Source organism: Mirounga leonina, unplaced genomic scaffold, assembly GCF_011800145.1.
Source record: "Mirounga leonina isolate KUSES-001 unplaced genomic scaffold, KU_Mleo_1.0 Mir_92, whole genome shotgun sequence".
In the NCBI taxonomy this organism is placed as follows: domain Eukaryota; kingdom Metazoa; phylum Chordata; class Mammalia; order Carnivora; family Phocidae; genus Mirounga; species Mirounga leonina.
In genome coordinates, this window is record NW_023270852.1 from 18,116,418 (window position 1) to 18,133,180 (window position 16,763).

The window sequence follows — 16,763 nt, forward strand, 5'->3', positions numbered from 1 at the left end:
GTATTCTGCATTAACAAAGAACTGTCCTACCCGAAATTCCAGCAGAGCCCCACTTCCCCTCTGAGAATCAACAGGGGCAGAATTCCTATTATTTCTGCAAACATGCGAAACCAAAATGGAGAGTTATGATCTGTAATTGGGAACCAGGCCCAGGCCCAAGAACATTTAGCTAAGAATAGCTGAGAGAACAGGAGATTTAAATTAGCTCACAGTGAAAAGAGGGTATTAATAGAAACTCAGATATTAATAGTGCCAAGTCTCAGTTAGCCCTGGAGGACACTGGCCCGGGACTGGCAGCGCTGGACCATCACCATTCTCCTGAGTCTGTGCCATGTGTCAGAGCTGCGACTTCAGGTATGAGAGCAGGTAAAAGCTCTACTTAGTAGTACGATCCACAGGCAGGGAATAAACCACCAGAAAGAAGACCCATAGGGGTATTTTCTGCAGTCCAACTTAAAAAGTTAAGAAGGGCCGTTAGGGAGCTCGACACAGGGAGAGACGCTTGTCTTCTCCCTAAAACTTTTTTTTCTCTCTGCACTGATTCTGCATGAAATTCTGTCATTGGTCACCCCTTTGATTGCAGCATTGAAGAACCTTGTTAAAATCGGCAATTTGCTTTCAAACACTTATGTGTGAAGAAGCCCTGGGGAACACAGGCAAACATATGAGACAGAGAGTCCTCAGATTAAAAGGGGCTTCCATTCTCGTGGTGAAATTAAAACATGCACAGAACTAAAGAAAATACACATTCACCTGTATAATACATTCCAACAGAAATAATTTAGTAGCTGAAAGTAAATTTTGGGGTCAGCTTTGCTAATTATGAACAGCATAAACTTGGGATCTTTCTTTCAAATATAAAATGAAGATGATAATCCTGACATGGTTCTTATGAGAATTAGAAGCGAAATTGGGTTTTTTTCTTTCCCTAAATAAAGAATATAATATTAACTTTATATATACAAAGTTTCTCATAAAGTTCTATTAGAGTTCAGAAGTGGGAGAATTTATATTTGATATGAGAACAGCTTTACAAAGGAAGCGGTATCTGAACTAGGCTTCTAACACATGGTTAGGATAGTAAATGTACTTTACACCCAAAGTCATAATTTATTCAACAAATTTTCATTGAGCTGCTGCCTTGTGCCAGGCCCTGGGCCAGGCAGAGGATGTTAATGACTTGGTACTGCTTATTATATTGCTTCAATATATTTATTTATTCATGAATTCTTTCCACAAATACCCAAGATGCAATTAGTTTACCAGAGTAACCAGACACCTAGAAAGCGTAAGGCAACTGGACTCAGGAAGAGGGGACAATCAGACGGGGACAGTGGGCCCTGAATGATGTACCTACTAGGAGTTCAGTCAGGCCAGGTCATGGGGAGGCCAGACACCTGAGGGTCCTGAGATGGGGGGGGAGACTCACCAGGAAAAGGCATAGGAGAATCCTACTGACATGATTTTGTCTAATAAACAATGCCGTCCAGTGTGGGATTGATGGATGGAAATCAACTTCGTGCCTTGCTGCAAATGACTAAGGATACCAACCTTGCTCCCAATTCTAGGCCCGGAAACAATTCTTTTTCCATGGCTATGTCACAAGGCAGAACATTATATAAGATGCCATGAACCAAGCAAATGCCATAATCAAATGAATGTCCCTGGTGTTTACTGTAAGCTCTGAGCCAGGCTGACCTGTGGGAGAAAAAGGGGAAGAGGAGGAGTAAGAGGGGGAGGAGGAAGAGCAGGGGGAGGAGCAGGGGGAGGAGGAGGAAGTTGAAGAATGGATAGATTATTTCCCTGTAATTCTTCAATAAGAAAGTATGGAGAGAGCAAGAAGGAGATTACTTTTTGCAGTTTCTACAAGCTGTGTGGTATTTATCATAATAATAAAAACTAAATTCATTTACTGTGTGCAAGGCATTGAACTAAGCACTTTACATATATTGACGCGTTTCATCCTTACAACTATCCTATGCATAATTTCTATGATTATCCTAACTTAAAGATGAAGAAATTGGGGCATGAAGTAGCTAAGTAACTTAACTGTAAATATAAAACTGCAAAGTGGCAAAGGAAGGTCTTCGGGCTCTGTCTTCCAGGCTCTTCTTGCTAACCAAGGCTTCCTCTCTTTAACTCAGACCTGCGTTACATTTCCCAGCCAGGAATTTCTGCAACTTCCCAGGTCTGACACATGAAGGCTCAACAAGGGAGGTAGGCACTGGAGCTGAAAATATGACACTAAGAGGTGACATACCATTTCATGTTAAATCTTAAGAGAATCTTGAGTGGTGATCCATCAGAAAACCTGGGTTCAATCCTCAGTCTGCTATTTATTATGTGACCCCAGCAAGTTCCATGACCTCTCAGACTCGTGAAGAACTATCACCTGCTCTGTTTATCTCACGAGGTTGTTTATGAGAATCAGATGTGTACAAGCTTTAGCGTGTTGGCTTTGGGACCACTCAAACAGGTTTTTTTCCCCTAACTTCCTTTTTTTTTTAAGTTCTTCAAATGGTTTGGGTCAATGTAGCTGCCAGATTAAGTGTTTATTACAATAAAGCAGACAGTCCTGAGACTGGATCAGAATCCTGGATTGTTAAACTATTATTAGCCATGTGAGTCCCGTGTAAAGCACCTCATGTGACTGCTGTCTGACTCAGGCACCCAGTGAATGGGTCCTTCACTTCTCCTTCCTGGCCCTGTGCTTTCCCGGATGAATTACACGGGACTCGATACTTCTAAGTCCAGAGGCTAAGGAATAACCCGGTTAGGAACAGAACACAGAACTCTCTGCTATTCCCCCATCTCAGGATCACTGGGGATCATGAGCAAGACCCACAGTCTCCCTATGATTCAGTTTCCCCATCCCCCCAGAAGGCTGATTCATTTGTTCAGGGTACACCATGGAGTCCTGCCAGATGCAAATGAACTGTCTATGCTGCACGTGCCAAGCTGTGCCGGGAGCAGGCTCATTACTGCCACAGTCGCTACAACAAATAACAACAAAAGCCTCTAGAAGCAAATTACCACACATAATAAACTTAACTCAAGAGACACTGAAGAGACCCTTGGCTGCATCTTAATTTACACAGCACCATTTATCATGCAAGTGCCCTGGGGCCTCTACCAACTGAAATAAGACATCGGTACAGGTTAGCTCCTACTACGCCTCGGTGATTCTACCAACTTCAATCTACCTATCACAGAAAAAGGTGAAGACAACATGGGAAAGACTGCAGAAAGAGTAATTGAAAAGAACTCACTGTGTGAAAAATATGAGAGAATTCTGTGTTCTATTCCTAACCGGGTTAATTCCTTAGCCTCTGGACTTAGAAGTATCGAGTCCCATGTAATTCATCCGGGAAAGCACAGGGCCAGGAAGGAGAAGTGAAGGACCCATTCACTGGGCGCCTGAGTCAGACAGCAGTCACATGAGGTACTTTACACGGGACTCACATGGAGGTCAGGAGCGGCTAATAATATTCCCGACAATCTAAGGTGAATGCATTGAGATGGTACTTCAAGCCTTTTTTCCAAAGTAATAATATACAGTGTGTCACATAGGGACAAAAACACCAGATATAAGACGAGTCATCGCCAGCATTTGAGCACCTACACAATGTGTCACCCTTGTGCTAAATTCTTTATTTGTGTGTGCTGGCTGATGTTCAGTACTCACTCAACCACGTAGGAAGTAGATGCTACTATCTCCGTATTGTAGGTGAAAAACGGAGTTGCTTAAAGTGGTGGAGCATTTTGCCTGAAGTCAGTGACCCAGCTTCAAGTCCCACCTCAATCTTCTAGCGAGGTGAGGTCAGTCAAACCCCTCAACTTGGCTGTCCTTTAATAGCCACAAGTACAATGGAGGTAAACCCAATCTTCCCGGCCATTCATGAATGTTGCAAGGACTATGTGTTATACAGAACAGTCAAGGGTAAAGTGCACGTAAAAGTGTCTTGAGTTCTTCCAACTAGACCGTGGTCACTGGTAGGCACAGACCATGTCACACGATCTTTTAAAATCCCTAGAAGTAAGACTATATTGCACATGCTGAATGAGTATGCATTCGTAACCATTATAAATATAATTATAATGAAATGCACTAAAGGCAGCATGAATAAAATGACAACGGTGTGTCGAGGCAGGGCCTGCTCTTGGAGTAGCTCAAGGACAGGGTCACAGTGGCAGGAAGGGAGTGACAGCAGATAAAGCTGAGAAAACAGGTTGGGGACAGACAGTGGAAAAGCTTTAAATTACCCTCTTAAAAGAATTTCAAGAAAGACAGCAAACTCAGAGTTACCTTGAAAGAGTCAGAGAAGCACAAAGGAGGACGGAGGAGAGAAAAAGGGCAGAAGGAGAGGAGCTCTCAAGTGAACCCTAAACATGTTCCATAGTTCTGGTCAGGGCTAGCTGCATTTTTTCCCCCCTTTTCTCTCCATTACCCTTTTCTCACCTTGTATCATAATTGGTTTTTTTCCTCCTCCTTCTTCTTTTATGCCTTTGGCACACCAAGGTTACAAAGGGGGCTGCTTTTAGGGTATCCTCAGGGATATTTTAACTTCTCTTTTCTGATCCATAAAATAGTTTTAATACATCCCAGGATTATCATGCATATAAAATGAGACAACATATATCTTTTCAACAAATGGTGCTGGGAAAACTGCATATCCACATGTAAAAAAATGAACCTGGACCTTTATATCATGCACAAAAATTCACTAAAATGGATCAAAGACTTAAATGTAAAACCTAAAACTATAGAACTCTTAGAAGAAGACACAGAGGAAAATCTTCATGATGCCGAATTTGGCAATGAATTCTTGGATACGACACCAAAAGCAGAGGCAACAAAAGAAAAAAAATAAATTGGACTGCATCAAAATTGAATACTTTTGTGAATCATAGGACACAAGAGAGTGAAAAGACAACCCATGGAGTGGGAGAAAAATATCTGCAAATATTTATCTGATAAGGGATTAATAGCCAGAATATATAAAGAACTTCTACAACTTAACAATCACAAAATAACCTGATTTAAAAATGGGCAAAGGGCTTGAATAGAAATTTCTTCAAAGATGATATACAGGGACGCCTGGGTGGTTCAGTCGGTTAAGCATCTGCCTTCAGCTCAGGTCATGATCCCAGGGTCCTGGGATGGAGTCCAGCATTGGGCTCCCTGCTCAGCGGGGAGCCTGCTTCTCCCTCTGCCTGCTGCTCCCCCTGCTTGTGCTCTCTGACAAATAAATAAAATCTTTTTAAAAATATGGTACACAAATGTTGCACATAAAAATGCCAAAAATTACTAGTCATTAGGGAAATGCCAATAAAAATCACAATGAGATACCACCTTGTAAGGTGGCTCCCTATCATAAAAAACAGAAAATATCAAGTGTTTTTGAGGATATGGAGAAATCAGAACCCTTGTGCACTGCTGGAAATGTAAAATGGTACAGTTGCTACAGAAAATGGTGTGGCCATTCCCCCCAAAATTAAAAATAGAATTACTTTATGACTTTGCAATTCTACTTCTGGGTATATACTAAAAAGAACTGAAAGCAGGGTCTTGAACAGGTACTAGCAGCATTATTTACAAGAGACAAAATGTGGAAGCAACTCAGTGTCCATTGACAAATGAATGGAGGAACAAAATGCAGTCTATACATACAATGGAATGTATTTAGCCTTAAAAAGGAGGGAGATTCTGACATGAAATAACAGCTAAATCTTTTATTTATTTTTTTAAAGATTTTATTTATTTATTTGACAGAGAAAGACACAGGGAGAGAGGGAACACAAGCAGGATGAGTGGGAGAGGGAGAAGCAGGCTTCCCGCTGATCAGGGAGCCCAATGCGGGGCTCAATCCCAGGACCCTGGGATCATGACCTGAGCCGAAGGCAGACGCTTAATGACTGAGCCACCCAGGTGCCCCGAAATAACAGATAAATCTTGAGGACTATATTCTTAGTAAAATAAGTCAATCATAAAAGACAAGTCCTGTCTGATTCTACCTGCATGAAGTACCTAGTGTAGTCAAATGCATAGACACGGAAAAGGAGAATGGTGGTTGCCAGGGGCTGCACGATGAGGGAATAGGGAGTTATTGTTAAGCGAGCAGAGTTTTAGTTTTATAAGATGAAAAGTGTTTTGGAGGTGGATGGTGGTTGTGGCTATATGACAACGTGGATGCACTTAATGCCACTGAAATGTACACTTAAAAATGATCAAGATGGTAAATTTTGTTATGTGTATTTCATGACAATTTAAAAAATGGAATACAGTTCCAAAAGTAAAAAATAAGGTAATATATACCAAGCCCTCAGCAAAAAAAAAAAAACTTAGCAATGAACGGTAGTTCCTTCCCTTTCCCCTGATATAACCCTTTATTTCAAGGTGCTTTTCAATTCATCCAAGGAGCTCAGCCTCAACCATTACAGCTCCCCCGTTCTGCCATTAAATCTGGCTGTGCATCCCAGAGTGAATTCCTTCCCTCACTGGGCTTTGCTTTTGTTGACCATTTAAAAAAGGGGAGGGGGGGGGAAGGATTAAACTACATTATATTCCCTTGCAGCTCTAAAACACACACTGAAGGTTAAAGAGCGATTAAGAATAGGCTAGCAGAAACGAAGGAAACCTTTTTGAGCACTTATTATGTGCAAAATATTGTGGCAGGGGCTGGGGATTCACGAACACCAATATAGACAAGGAAGGTGAGGATTCCTGATTTGGGAGGAACAAATGCAGAGATCATGACCTGCATGCAAGTGGTTCTACAGGGTTACAGTAACAGAGTGATTAGCTGTGAGGGGAAACCCAGGAAAAATCCACCAGAGTGGTGATAACTGATGGGGCTTGCTTTCTGAGGAGAGATGTGAGGGACTGGATGGAGTCAGTCAGGTAGGACAGAGACAGAAGGGCAAGCGGGGCAGGAGGCCAGCATGAGTGAGCACCTTACAGCAAATGAACATCCAAGGCAGAGCACTGTCTAGAGGAGAGGTGGAAGCCAGTCTGGAAAAGCAGTTTGGGATCTGGTTGCTAAATGCCCAGAAAGCTGGGAAAAGGAGGTTGGCTTTTATCCTGAAGGCAGTGGGGGAAGCGCTCACAGTTGAAACTGGACAGTGACAAGATCCAACATGCATGGTAGAAATATCACTTTGCTAACAGTGTACAAGAGGCTAGATTAAGGGGAACAGGAAGCTATTGCCGTGGCTCAGACAAAACAGGACGAGGGCTTGAACGAAGGCAGTGGCAGTGGGGAAGGGAAGGTAAGAAAGCTCTATTTGCTTCATGAGCTCCCATGCATAAAGGCAGGCATGATGCACAAACCCCAGAAGGTTGGCTCTTAGATACCATGGACCTTGAACCACGTTCTTATTTCTAAACAGTTTCTGACTAATTCTGAATGTCCCCAGGTCCAGGGCAATCACTCAAAGGGAGGAAACTGGCATAAAAGTTAATCTGTTTCAGCTGCTAGGCTACCCCCCACCCCTTCTCACCAGAAATAATGGAAGGCAGCACTGGAAAAAGGAGCATCTGGCTGCAGTAAAGACCCATCCCTTCCCGTGCTGGAGCTGTTGGCTCATCCTTGGAAATCACAACAATCGAGAATGGAGAATCGTTCTTTTCATCCCTTCTAACAGCATTATCCCAGCGACCTCATCCCCTAACAATGGTGTGGTTTGTGTTATGTTTTCCCTCCATCGATGCTTCTCTCCCCCCTCACTCCCTCCCCTGGCCCAGGGCACAACAGGGATGCTGTGCCCCAGAGGCTGCTGAGGTAGTGAGCCCCACAGCGTCTGAACAAGTCTTTGAGGGGCAGGAGGCTCCTTCAGAAGGAGCTGCACAAAGAATCAGACTGAAAAGACCGAACACTAAAGGAAAGGAATGGGGAAGACCATGTCCCCCTGCTATTAAACTAGCAAAAGAGATTTTAATGACATTTCCCAGTGGTGGTAAGTGTGTGATTAAGCAGACACCCTTGTCCATTGCTCAAAACTATTTGTTGATATGATGTGTTTGGGAAACAATCTGGCAGTATTTCAAGAGCCTTAAAATGTTCATCCCCTTTTACCCAATAATTCTCATTTCTGGCAAGTGACTAAGGGAATAATTCAAAGGAAAGAAAATGATATATACATGAAGATACACATTGCAGCACTAGAAGGAAAAAAAGGTGGTAAAGTTTCTGTTCTTTAGACTTTTTTTTCCCTCCTGTGTTTTCCCCTCTAACTCTCCCTCCCTTAGGCTTTGCGATGCTGATCTCTACGGCGCCTGAAAGAACCAACTATGATGACAGAAAGTGCAATCGCCCACTTGAATACACAATTTAAAGAAGGTCTGCTGTAAGTAAATTCACTATATGACTAACGAAACTTACCAACAAGGTACATTAGAGGTTTTTTATTCATTTTACAGATAACTAATAATTAAAAATTCATGTAAAATAGTGAACTTGTTTACACATTCAGTTTTGTATCATGTACCAGGCACTGTGCTAGGGGCTGAGGGTATAGGAATACACAATACAGACATGGTCCTTGACTTCAAAGACTAGTATCTATCAGAGATATCAATAAGAAGCAATTATAATGAAGTTTATCAATATTATGATAAAGGGAAATATGGTGTGCTAGTGGAATGAACAGCAAGAGGGTCTTATCCTTATTGAGGGGGTCAGAAAAAGCCAGTGGGAAGAAGTTAAGGAATTTGGAGTCCAACCTAAGGACCACTGGGGTTTTTAAAAGGGGAGTGCTATGCTGGGATTTGTGCTCTGGAAAGTTCACTGATGACTGTGTGAAAAGTTGGAGAAGAGCAAGACTGGGGTCAGGCAGATCCCCCGGGGAGGCTATTACAGTCCCAGTGAGAAATGATGGTGGCTTAGGCAAATGGTGGGGCAATGGAGAGAGAGGGATGGTAACGAGAAAGAGATAGTTAATCGCTAGAATCAACTTTTTAATGACTGCTGGAATGTGTGTGTGTGGGGGGGGGTGGTTAAAAACAGAAGAACAACTTTGAGGCCTGGGGCTTGAGCAAATTGTGATATCTACTGATGCAGGTTTCCTGGAGCATGAGGGCAGCTGGTACTGAATTCAATTTTACAGATCTAGAAATGGAGAGTCTTCAAGACATCCTTGTGGGGCTGAACTGTAGGCCAAGGATTTGGTCCTCTAAGTGCATACATGGACTGGAGATAAAGATTTGGAAACCATCATTATACAGGGATGGTAACTGAGGCAACGGGAGTAGATGGGATCACGCTTGTATCGAGGATTTATTGAGCCTAGCGCAGGACTAAGCGTTATGAGAGAGGATCGAAAGGGAAAAGAGTTTTCTCAGATCATTTCTTCCAGGATGGCTTTGCACAATCCTAGGCTAACAGAAATCACTACACGTACTGCCTCTATGACTGCCCGCCCTCCCCACGCTATGTGATGCTTGTTGGCTGACTTCTCTCTTGCTTATAGATTGTAAGTTCCTTGCAGGCACAACCACATCTCACATCTTTTTCCTCCCAGCCTGCAGCAGAATCTGGGGCACAGTATGTATGTTTAGTGTTGGGAGAACCGACGCTCGAACTGGCAGTTGCAACACAGATGACACCACATTTCCTCTAACACCTCATTTTATAAACATTATGCTGGCGGAGGGAGATAGCTATATGTATGTTTTAGTTAGACTTTTGTTTTTGGACAACTTTTCAGAAGCATTCCACCTGCAGAAAAAAAATGATATGTTCTTAAATTGTGAAACTTTTTCCACCTGCTGTCAGCTCTTTGGTCATCAGCACATACTCGGTGTTCGCCAACAAAACTCTGGGCTGATCTTCAGCAGCCTCCTCTGGTACTCGTGCAAGAGAAGCTCCTTCGGGCAACAGCCTTGATATAAGTTTGATCCCAAGAGTAGTGACTTATTAGCTCTCATTTGCTCATGGTGTAGTGATGCAGGATAATCCAAGAGACTTACACAGGGTTGGTCTCTCCCTGCAAGTGTGCCTATAATCTCCGGCAGCACGGATTAGCAAGAGAGGATTGGATAGAAGATAAAGACAGATAAAATGTTAAGAATGCATAAGGTGTTCATTATTACATTATATGAAAAACTAATGATGTAGTATACCTTGGCTAATTGAATTTAAATAAAAAGAGGAGAAAAAGAACACATAAGGTTAAATATTTGTATTACGTTCAGAAAGAAGATTAAATACACTGGAGGTGGGTGTGGGCAGAGGAAAAGGGAATGTCAAGGGAGTACAACGGGTAGAAAAGAGAAGGGCTGGAGGAAAAGCAATGGCTTGCCTTTTGTGAGTTAGGAAAAGATAAAGAAACAATCTAACATAACAGCCTCCCACATTGGTAAGGGGACGGGAATATTCGAGAGGGTCAGATGATGTTCTAGGCACTGCGCAAAGTACTTTATATGCAGTCTCTCATTACTGACTATGATCCTATGGATAGGAGTCCTTAGTCCCATTTTACTGACAGTGTAACTGAGGTTCATGGCAGTAAAAGAATTTCACCAAGGTCCCATGACACTCAAGTATTTCCAGAGTCAAAAGATGATAAGGTAAGAATTATGCCTCCAGACAGAATTCCCTAGGGAGAATGGTCATTTTATATATATATATTTTTTTTTCACTTATGACTGTGACCAGTTAATCCAAAGTCATTAATTTTAAGTCATGTGGGAGACTCAGTTCTATCAGCTCACGAAAGTGGATTGCTAAATTTTCAGGAATTTTGCAACCCAGCTGACATCACATTACCTTAGTAATGTGAAATCAGCCACGGTGGGAGTATTTACATCATGGAAACTGGCAGATGCTGCAAAGTAGAGCATCTTCTTTTTTTCCCCCCGAGAACCTGCTGTTAAACATTGACTAGCATGCTGCTGATTGAGAACCTTAGAGATGGAATATAATCTACAACATGGACGGATCTCAGCTGTATTATGCTGAGTGAAAGAAGTCTTCCACAAAAGAGCACATACTCTAAGATTCCATTTATATGGAATTCTAAAACAGGCAAAATTATCTATGGTGGGGACAAAATTAGAATGGTGGTTGCCTCTGGAAACTGTCTGGGAAAGGTCATGAGGAATCTTCCTGGGATGCTGGTAATGTTTTATAGCTTGATAGGTGCCTGAGTTTGCAGGTCCACTCATTTGTCCAATCTTAGAGAATGCTCACACACAACTTTGGCATTTTGCTCCATGTAAGTGTTACCTTACAGAAAAATATTAAACAAATACTAGACTCTAGTTAGTGAGTTCATACCATGCTGACATATTTAGGGAGAAATACACTGTCTGCAATTTACTTTAAATGCTTTTAAAAATAAGATCAATGATGGATGGACAAAGGGATGGATAGATGGAGAGGATGTGATTCTGCAAATACAGTAAAATATTAATGGCAGAATTAAGATAGTGGATATACGGGTATACACTAAAATTCTTTCAACTTTGCTGTATGTTTGAAAATTTACATTAAAAAATGTTGGGGAAAAATGAAGGACATTCTGGGGTCTTATGTTTGGGTTTGGTAATCGGGAGAAGAGGAAATAATATTTAAGCTTATAAAGCCAGGCTTGTAGGCTCTTAATATTAATAAAAATCCTTTACATTTAACTCTTTACATGAATACAGATAGCTCTTTCATATTTATCCTCATTTATCTCCCTATCTGTTTTGTGCACCTCTCATCTCTACTCTTGAGAATACCTTCATTTTAGCATTTATAATTTTGTAACTATTTTCATCTCTGTATCATCTTACTAGACTACCAAGAACTCCTGGAAGGCAGAGCCTTGTTTTTCTTTTTTGACTTTGTGTCCCCTTTGCCTAGCACAGTGTCTGACAAATACAGAGGGCATTCATTCAAACATTTGTTGAGTGCCTCCGATGGGTTACAAGGAGAGCTGTCTGGAGCAGGCTCTTTTCAAGGCCAGGGAAAGATATGGAAGAGTTCCCCTAGAGACACACGATCCAATTCTATGGAAGTAATTCTGTATTCGGAAGGTAACAAGTTGATTCAGAGGGACTTGTATTTCCTCATCTAGCTTTTATCCTGTCACATTGCTACGTGACATACTCTCAAGGTGAAGTGCGTGTGGTATATAGGGTAGGCTGGTTCACTCAACCTCCACTCCACTCCCCTTCTAGTTGGAAATGCTGGAAAACTAAAAAAAAAATCACCTTTTCCAGATTTGCTTGCACTTAATCTCCCAGTTATTTGCATTCACATAAGCTCTATTCTCTTTGCTGCAAGGGTATGGACAGGAAAGGGGGCATTTTCCAGCATCTTGAGTGCCATGGTGCAGTTGTCTCAATCGCTAGTCCACAGCCGGGGGGGGGGGGGTGGGGGTGGGAGAACGATCACTCTGGGGTAGTGGGGGTGAGGAGTATCATTCATGGAGTCCTAGAACAGAACACACAGCTTTAGTTCTTCATACCACTTGGTAAGCATCTAATTCTTTTTATTAAATTTCCTTTCTGTTCAAAGTATCTGGAATGGTTTCCATTCCTTACACCCACCCCTGAGTATAAAAATAAAAAAATAAAAATAAAAAAACAAGTTTGAGTGACTAAAGGCAGGCCCCTGTGAATGGGAGATTTTGGAGTTTTTCATAATGAGTATCTACTGAAGTAATTGTTGAACCCTGATTTGTGCCAAACACTGGGCTTACCAGCTGGCCTTGAGAGTCAGCGGTTTGCTTTCAGATAGATGATCCATGCTCATATGTGAAAGAAGAGCCCATAGTGATCAATGCCAGAGAGAAGGAGGGAATGAGAGCCCAGGTGAAGGGGGAGCTTTAGAGGCGAGAGAAAATGTTTACTCTCAGACCTCAATCAAAGAGTAACTAAAATGTTTAGCATTTTATGCATAGCATATTCATCTCCATTATCTCATTTAATACCCCTATATACCTGCTCTTTTTGGGGGGTTAACCTTCGGGTGCTTCCTATGTGGCAGGCACTTCACATATGTTTTCTTATTTAAACTTTGGAACACCGTCTGAGGTGGGGACTGTTATTAGCTCCATAACTTGCCTGAGGTCTCATAGTTATTAAATAGCCTGGACAGCTCTTAAACTCCTATCTTTTGATTCCCAATCCTACATTCTTAAGGGATAACAAAGCCAGAATTTCATTTCCTCAAAAGCCATAACATGTTTAAAAACTAACGTTGTACAAACATGAGGGCTTCTTATCCTTTTCACAGAAAACCTTTCTCCAAGTTTGAAGTTTTTTTTTTTTTTAAAGATTTTATTTATTTATTTGAGAGAGAGAGAATGAGAGAGAGCACATGAGAGGGGGGAGGGTCAGAGGGAGAAGCAGACTCCCTGCCGAGCAGGGAGCCCGATGCGGGACTCGATCCAGGGACTCCAGGATCATGACCTGAGCCGAAGGCAGTCGTTTAACCAACTGAGCCACCCAGGCACCCTCCAAGTTTGAAGTTTTTGAGGGAAAGGGAACAGTGGCCATGCTGCTCCAGCCCTAGAAGGGGATGACAGAGGTCCGAGGCTGGCTCAAATTAGACCAGACTCACAATGGACAAAGGGAGTGGGGGACAGAGAAGAAAAATCAGTTGCTGCCTCCATAGCCTCCTCACTAAGGCAGCTCTTTATCTCCCACACCATTGTTTACAGCTCAGAGGACACCATCCGGACCTAATAAATGAAAGTGTCCATTGGGAAGGGGAAAAACACACACATGCCCCCTTCCACATACAAAAGGACATTTGTGTCAGGCAGCCTAAGTGGCTGACACACACCAAGGGCTCGCCCCTCCTCTCTTCACCCCTAGAAACAGACAAGAAAGGCAGCTTTCTGGTATTCCACAAAAGGGGGAGGCTGCGGCAGGGAAGAGAACACACACTCCCCAAAACTGCTGACTTGATTCATCCCTATACTGACACAATGCGGAGAGGAAGACTTCAGGAAATGGGCAGATTATGTCCAAGAAAAGATTTCCTGCAAGCAGTAACGGGAAACTTACATGAAAAGTGAGGACTAAAAATACACAGGCTATTGGATGCTAGTGGGAGCCCCCCCCCCCAAACCGTTCTTCAAGAAGTGTCTGAGGAAGCCGCCACACTGGAAGCTCTCCCTGCCCTCAAACCTAGTGAGCTCACCTTAGCATTGGCTTTGTTCCCCAGAAAAGCACATGAGGCACCTGGTGTGATTAAAATTTCAATTCAACTCTCATCAGGTCCGCACTGAGTTCTAGGCTCTCTATTCATGTAAGTCCTTATAGCACAGAAGGCAAGAGCCCCATTGCCTTAGACACATGGCTTGACGCAAATGATGAGGAAAGTAGAGCGGGAGTACAAATGCTATTCGATGTTTAAGTGAATTTTGATTATCAGGTCATAAACTTCAAAAATTTCATAGTAAGATTTAAAAGGCTGGAAAACCTGCACAAGAGGTTGGCACTGGAATGCAGGAAATTGATTTGCCCTTGAAGCCCATCTGTAATGACAGAGCAAAGCGGGGCTTGAACAGTAGGGAAACTAACATGCAACACTAGGAGACCGACAGGTAGCTATTGGGAGTGTTGCTTGATTTTGAGAAAGATGCTTAGAGGCAGAAGCAGGCCCATGGAGTTCTCTCCTAGGGCCAGAGCAGAAATGGGAAGATGGAGTTTGTTTTCAGAGCTTTCTTCTTCCTCTTCTCTTCTGCTTCCAGAAGCCTAATTCTGTCAAACATTTATTGAGCCTCAACATTGGTGTAACCCCCACCCCAGCCCACAGCATTGAACAACAATGGATCAAGAAACTCACAATCTGATAGGAAAGATGAGTCCTACAAATAACAGAAAGGAAGACAGCAGTGCTGGGCTGCCTGGGATCCGCCCTTCTTTTGAAGAGCTCATCGCCCTGCCATTCCATCAGCACACTCCTCCTAACTGAGTGAGTCACAAGTCTTTGGACCCAGAAATTTGAGGCCCCGATTACAAAGGAAAGCCTTATCACCAATCATCCTTTAAACACAGACACATACGCTAAGTCCTTCTTCCAGGTTTATAATAAACAATGTGAGGCCAAAGATCTTTCAGTATCATATTTTTATACCCAATGGGAGCCAGATGTGCAGGTACATTGGAAAACAAAATGTAGGTGGTCCTATGTGATTACAGTCTAGGGAGGCAGGGCTGGGAAAATAGCACTTTTTGTTCTTTTTTTTTTTTTTTTTTTTTTTAAACAAGTCTGATCTGAGACTTCCTTTGTTGTAAAACCCTATGGATACATTTGTTGTTGCTGCTCCTATCTTCACTGACTTCTGGGCAGCATTTGAGGCAGCCAAGCACTCCTTTCTTGAAAGCTTCTCCCAAATCCTTTGGATTATCTCTCACCACAACTTCCTGCACCTCTGTGTTCCTTTTCAGTCTTTGTGGGGATCCTTTTAAAGTCTATGATCCTCAGCTTCCTCTTTTCTTACTGAATAGATTCCTTAGTGATTTAGATTTCTCTCACTGCACAGAGAAGTCCCAGATTTACATCTGCAGGCTATGCCTTTAGGTGCTATTAAGGAGCCATGAGTAGAGTTGATATCCCTTCTCCATTTGGCTCCTTCTTCCTGTTCTCTACATCAGAAGAGAGCGGAGGATAAGTAACTGGCACCCCAAATCTCCCAAGCTCTGATAAAATGCTTCATAATATTAAAAGACAATAATTAGGATTTTGTGTTTTGTTTTGTCTATGGATGTCTGCACATTAAGTTTATTTTAGAACCTGGGACATATAAGTACCACAGCTGTCATTTCATTTGCTACATTTAAACAACAACCATCATCAGTCAGGAATAAAAAGTATGGTAAAATTAAGTGGCCAGAGGATATGAGGAACACGATGTTTGGAAATTCCTGGGTTTTGTGCAGTTAGAAACAAAACGAACAAGTTGGGTTACTGACTTAGGAAGTGATATAAATAATTAAATTAAACTAAAATACGTTAGCAACTACTCTCATCTCTATTTCTAAAATTGCAGTGTTGCGATAAAGAGAAGAACTCCTCTGGATTCAAGTACTCAGAAATCTGGCTATGTTTAGTCTGGCACCTATGTTCCACTATGGACTTCTGAAGACTAGCCCCAGCAGGAAACAATGTTACAAGAACCCTGGACTGGGCAGCAGTGTTCTCCAACTGGCTTTACTAATAAATACTCTTTGCTAAATGTTCATCTAATATCCTCAAGTTCCAAGATCCCTAGACATTCTTATTAGCATTTGGTCTCAGCAAAAGATCAGATAATCATTTACACCTTATTGTAGATTTCAATGGGTTTGATCTCCTTGCCCAATACTATTTGCCTCTTAAGTCAACTCTCCAAAGAGATACAAAACAGTGGCGGAGTGTACAAAAAGCACAAAGAAACTGCACGGGAAGGCTTTCCTTTTGGCTGCAGTCTTACAGATGGCAGTGAGGAGGCAGGAATTTTTGCCTACTAGAAAGTAGGGCAAAATCCCTCATCGCTAAGGCAAAGTTAAGACTTAGTTAAGAAGAGATTGGAGTATAAAAGATGGCATGATTTATTTCAGCCCCTGAGAATCTCTACTATTCTCTTTGGAGGAAAAGAACAAGAAGGGGGGATATTGGAGGAAAAACTAATGGAGGTTTGAGCAAAAGAAAATAAATTCCTCCCCCATAGAAAACCATCATTCTAATCACTCCCCAACCCTACACTACCTCATATCTAGTAATGGCGAGAAATAGAAAATGTTCTGTAGAGGGCGCCTGGGTGGCTCAGTTGGTTAAGCGACT

The 16,763-nt window shown here is 42.2% G+C and overlaps 1 protein-coding gene and 1 long non-coding RNA gene across 6 annotated transcripts in view; one reads left to right on the forward strand and one right to left on the reverse strand.

Moving 5' to 3' along the window:
• Positions 1-16,763, reverse strand: part of GAB2 (GRB2 associated binding protein 2) — a 187,363-nt gene that overhangs the window by 90,759 nt on the left and 79,841 nt on the right.
• Positions 248-16,324, forward strand: LOC118003932. Of its 5 annotated transcripts, XR_004677460.1 has the most exons (5): positions 248-354; positions 2,145-2,217; positions 8,249-8,346; positions 14,689-14,912; positions 15,991-16,324. It is a non-coding gene; the product is annotated as an uncharacterized LOC118003932 (long non-coding RNA). The 5 variants fall into 5 exon arrangements; XR_004677458.1 differs by lacking the exon at positions 14,689-14,912 and having other exon boundaries at positions 248-366; XR_004677459.1 differs by lacking the exon at positions 14,689-14,912 and having other exon boundaries at positions 2,145-2,251.